This window comes from Diadema antillarum, unplaced genomic scaffold (assembly GCF_040938485.1).
Source record: "Diadema antillarum isolate AM-2024a unplaced genomic scaffold, OU_Dant_1.0 seq00001805_RagTag, whole genome shotgun sequence".
NCBI classification, from domain to species: domain Eukaryota; kingdom Metazoa; phylum Echinodermata; class Echinoidea; order Diadematoida; family Diadematidae; genus Diadema; species Diadema antillarum.
In genome coordinates, this window is record NW_027272481.1 from 156,965 (window position 1) to 163,045 (window position 6,081).

A 6,081-nucleotide genomic window follows, 5' to 3' on the forward strand; every position below is an offset into this window, starting at 1 on the left:
CTCCTTCAACTACAAAGTCAACCGTTAATGTACAATGTAAGAAAATTGGGTAAGGTCAGTCAAAGACATTGTAGCAAACATAATGTCGCCATGACTGATACATCATGTGTTTTGTTTGTTTGTTTGTTTTTTAATCTGGTCTAGAGAAAGAGACCCATGATTGGCATGCTGCCTCTTGTGATTGGGTTCAACAATAGATGACTTGTTTGAGGATGCTCGGGACAAAAAAAAATCGTAACAGTTTTCTTTAATACTTCTAAACTGGAGAAGCCGATCAGTATGCCTTTTTATGCCCTTTTGAAGGACCAGTTGAAGCTCGATTCATTCAGCATCAAATTGCAGTCAATGCTCTAATCACACAAGGAACTGTCACTCGATGAAATTTGGACGTTTAATGTCACGCGTTTTGCCCTGCCTGAGGGGAAGAATAAAATCAAAGGGTTCTAAACCTCAACGAAAACCTGCTGAAAATATGTAGCATCATCCAAATCAAATATCGGGTAGTGGATGAGATGTGTTGCGCGAGAGCGATAGTGAAGGGAATCGTTTGCATTAAAATTAAAAAAAAAAGAAAAAAAAGACCCAGACTGGTACTCCATAAGGGAAAGTTATGAACAAAAAGTGTACTACGCGACAGATTTGAAAAGTGAAGTAAATGTCCCACATGGGAAATGCAGTCCAGAAGAGATCCGGTCTTATGATAATACTCCAAAAACGCGGAACTACCGAGAAATTGCCATTTCAAAAGAAACTTTGGAACGCAATAGGGTGTTCAATTCCTGAAGATCGAGAGCATGCCATATCCGGTATACTTTTATTAGCATAACAAACACTTCGACTTGGTTACGTTCCTCAGCGTATTTTATCGCCGATCTGTGAGAAGTGCCTGATGAGTAGGATGTATAAAGTTTGAGCACAAATGTGAGAATGCTTGCAACCTTTGCCACGGTAAACACCGTTCCGCACCATCGCAAGACGCAACATAGCGACACTGGGCTACGAGCAGTTAACATTTCATGAACGATCATTGTTTTCGCACCAACAAAGAAACGCGTCTGTTGGAAATATTACAAAAATGTCCACTTTGTAACAGAATGACGCAATGTCAATTGCTGAGGACGAATACGGTTCACGAAAGTGGGCAGATTTTGTGTATAGTTTGTAATATATCCGAGGCATAGGTGTTATAAATGCAGCCCGTTGACAATACACGTAAGTAAGATAATGTCAAGTCCTAGGAGTTTGGGTGGGGAGAAAACCGCACATAGTTATTACACAGATGAGGTCAATGATGTTGGCGTTGTAGACCGAGATCGTGCCACATGAATCTTTATTGGCATAACAAACAATTCGACTTGGATACCTCCCTCAGCGCATTTTATAGCAGATCTGTGAGCATTAGTGTCTGAAGGGGTACGATGTAAAGTTTAAGCACAAATGTGAGAATGTCTGCAACTTTTGCCTCGGTAAACACCGTTCCGCACCATCGCAAGACGCAACATTGCGATATTGCAATAGGAGCAGCTGAAATTTAGAGAATGATCATTGTTTCTCACCTGTGAAGAAACGAGAGTCTGTTGGAAATATTACGAATGTCCACTTTGTAACAGAATTATTACGTAATATCAGTTTGCTGAGGATATACAAAACGGTTCACGAGTGTGGGTAGATTTTGTGTATGGTTTGTAAAAAGTTTGTATGTCCGGGACATATGTGTTATATGCAGCCCATTGATACTACACAGAAGTTTCCTAATATCCAGTCCATCGAGGATGTATTTGGGGTGGGGAGAAAACCGAGCATACATAGATGAGGTCGATGATGTTGAAGTTGTGAGCGATAAAACGGACCAGCCTCATATACAGCACAGGAAGGAAAAGAAAACGAAAATCACAAAGAAAATAGAAAAAGCTGTGCCAAAAAGAAAGGCGCTTCGAAGTTTGTACTATTTGAGTTTGACTTTGTATGCACGCAAGAGAGAGGAATGCATATCCTAAATTACTGCGTTGCTCAGAAAGCGTGTTCCAAATTGTTGCTCGTTGCTCCTTGAAACACTGTGCAACAAACCAAAGAGAACAAAAAAGTATTCAAGTTAGAAGACACTGGCAACGAATTTTGTCAGTGGTTGTTCGGAAAACGAAGAAAACCGAGGTGTACACAGTCTTCGCGCACAACTTCAAGGGTGTGATGGAGTTTGCATACAACAATATTTGTACGAGAACTGTACTAGAAGTTTGTCAAACCATGTCCCATACCTCGGAACCCCTGCGAAGCGTACTATTAGGATGTACAAACGCAAAATCTACTTGTTTATACATGTATCGCGAGTGTAAGCTTACGAAGTTGAGAAGATCCGGTACAGTGACTTTACATCTTTGTACCGTAGCATAGATGACAACGGTTAAGACGGATGATGAAAGCATGTTACGGCAGGGAATATCACAACAATAAGGGAATTGAACTGGAACACGAGAAAATTGTTTAAACAAAAGGATTGATGGCTGAAGAAACTTTCATATTGAATTCATTTCTGGAGCGTTTTGGTATGAGGAATAATCTCCTCCCAGTGTTCAGGTCATAATGATATAGCTCTCAAGATTTGTATACAATGTTAATAGTGACAGCTTCGAATTTTCATTAGGATCGCTGTGTGGACTGTTCTGTCAATCACGTAGGTGGAGTTTGACGCCATGGATAAATTTGTGCAACACACAAAGCTTGTGTTTCGATGCATTGGATGTTAGACAGTTACTTGTTCACCGATTCTTTGATATTTTCATGTCAGAAAACACTGTACTTTGTGCCATTCAGTGGTTGTAGTCCATTTATTTTTAGCTAATTGTACACACGATGCATTGCGTTGAACCAGTTCATAGTTGACGATGAAATGAAATGATAAGAACGAGTGCAAGATGAAAACACACTCCAGTAAGAATGATACTGGAAACTGCGTTAAGTATCACAGTTGATTTTTGTTGTTGTTGTTGTTGTTCAAAATTGTTTGCAATGGTTCGTGATATAAAAAAAAACCCAGAATCACAAATGAGAGAGAACATTTCATGCAGTCTTTGCTTACATGTCTACTTGAATCTAAGATTGTGAGCACTAAAGAAAAGAGAAACAGACAAAAGAAAGAACAAGGAGAGAGAACAGAGCAGACTAACATCACAATCATGATAGGATTTAATCAAAAGGCTAACGAGAGAAAGAGGGAGAGAGAGAGAGAGAGAGAGAGGAGATAGCATTGGTGGGCAGTTTGAAGAAACAATATCGTTTACATCTGACATTGTTTTGCACAAATGATACGGTATTAACTTCTCGCAGTGTTATCACAGCATTCCGTAGGTACACCAAGTTTGCGCTGAGAGTGAGTGTAAGTGTACACTATAATGTGCTCATTTTGCATGTTTTGTGTGCGATTTGATGTGAACTACATATGGAACTTTACTCGGTGCGCTGTTGCCTCTAACTGAAAATACAAACACACGGTCCTATGCATAAAAAGTAAATGCAATTGATATAGTGCTAGCCTTTTGCTTGAATTTGCAGAAGCATAAAAAATGTGCAGTTGCTTGCGAGCAAAAGCTTTTGTTATCACGAACATGCAAGCAAGGGCTTGCTGCCCTCGAGCAAGTGCTCTAGACCAAGGATTTACTGAAAATTAGTACGTAATAATAACCAATATTTATATAGCTCTTTTTTTTTTCTAAACAGACGCAAAGCGCTTCAAAAATTTAAACAAAATACAAAAAAATCAACAATATTTACCAAACAAAACAAAACAGAGAAAGTACAAAGCAAAGCAGACGAATAATGACGTGAAACTTGTCAGGTCACTTTAGCAATGGAATGAGGTAAGAGCTATAAAAAGGTTTTACTTTTGGAACAATTAGGTTTCAATAGTTTTTTTTTTCTGTGTTAACTGCTGATTGGATATATGATTTGTGGGGAGACTGTTCCAGGATTGAGGTGCTGCCATACTGAATGCGCGACGTTCGCCTGTTGTTCGGGTTCTTGGGATGGTAAGCACAGTACGAGTGGTGGACCTGAGGCTAATTATGTTGACTGGCGGATGTGGAGGAACTCAGAAAGATACACTGGTACTTCATTGTGTGTGTGTGGGGGGGGGGGGGGGGGGAACTTTGTATGCAAGTGTAGCAGTCTTGAAATCAATTCTCTTAGAGATGGAAAGCCGATGCAGATCATTCATAAGGATGTAAACTTGGGCTTATTGTGCACTAATTTAGCAGCATGATTTTGGAGAAGCTGTAAAGATATACTGATATAGGAGATTTTGTGATGTAGTGCCATAAAAGAAACAATTACAGTGATCTATAGTCTGGAGAGTACAAATGCTTTCACTGTGTCGAGTGCAGAAGACTCATCGAGACATTTTCTAATACAACCGAGGTTCCTCAAATGACATCTGATATTGCACGACATATTAGTGACGTGGTCATCGGTACAACACCCAGTATGCGAACTGATGGCGAGGTCTTTAGTACTACATTGTCCAGTGAAATCGTACATTTTGCAGATGTTTTTGGTGTGATCTAGAAGATAGGACACAGAACTGCGTCTTGTCTTGGTTTAATTTCAACTAATTCGCAAGCATCTACTTCCTAATTTCAGACATAACAGTTGACATCTTCCTTGATGTCTGGTTTACATTGTCTCTCTGAGATGGGTCACAGGTCAGGTAGATTTGTATGTCATCTGCATACATAATGAACGTACGTTTTGCCTACGATCAAAGATATCGGGTACAGGTTTGATATACAACGTAAACAGAAGAGGACCCATCACCGAGCCCTGAGGGACTCCACATTCAAGTAGACATCTACTGATGATTCGCCATCATCAAACAAACATTTTGCTTGTTCTCGCAGGCAATTGCCTACGTTGTTTTTTTTTCCAGGCTCTATAACACTACGAGTTTGGGCTTTTGCTTAACTGGGGCATTTGTAAAAGTCCAAAGTTGTGCAGGAGTGGCATAGGCCCAAATCAACAAGACAGTTTTCCTAGGATGTATCGGAATTAAACTTATTTGTTTCAACAAGGGGGAATGTCCAGAGGCTATCACACAAAATGAGATGAGCAAAAGATCATGCTCAAGTAATTGCTTGCCCTGCATAAGCAATTACTTGCGATTTCGACAAGAGGGATGTCACGCCTGTCGAAATCGCAAGTAATTGCTTATGCAGGGCAAGCAATTACTTGAGCATGATCTTTTGCTTGGCGAGCTTGACGTGCTTACGATTTCGACAAGAGGGATGTCACGCCTGTGCGTACACATGAACACTGGTGGATGTGGTACGAAATATTTGAAAGGGCATGTGTACTACTCAGTTTAGTATGCGAAAACATTTCCTGACATAGCAGTAGAACAATGACGAATACACACATACACACACACACACACACACAAACACACACACACACGCACACACACACACACACACACACACAAGCACATATACTGCCTGATTCACATCACTTCCACGACCGATGTTTAATCGTCTGGATCTGGCATCGGTGGATGTTGCCATGTTCTCCCAGATGATTTTCTTACCCGTTTCTCATCTCATTTTGTGTGATAGCCTCTGGACATTCCCCCTTGTTGAAACAAATAAGTTTAATTCCGATACATCCTAGGAAAACTGTCTTGTTGATTTGGGCCTATGCCACTCCTGCACAACTTTGGACTTTTACAAATGCCCCCAGTTAAGCAAAAGCCCAAACTCGTAGTGTTACAGAGCCTGGAAAAAAAAAAAACGTAGGCAATTGCCTGCGAGAACAAGCAAAATGTTTGTTTGATGATGGCGAATCATCAGTAGATGTCTACTTGAATGTGGAGTCCCTCAGGGCTCGGTGATGGGTCCTCTTCTGTTTACGTTGTATATCAAACCTGTACCTGATATCTTTGATCGTAGGCAAAACGTACGTTCATTATGTATGCAGATGACATACAAATCTACCTGACCTGTGACCCATCTCAGAGAGACAATGTAAACCAGACATCAAGGAAGATGTCAACTGTTATGTCTGAAATTAGGAAGTAGATGCTTGCGAATTAGTTGA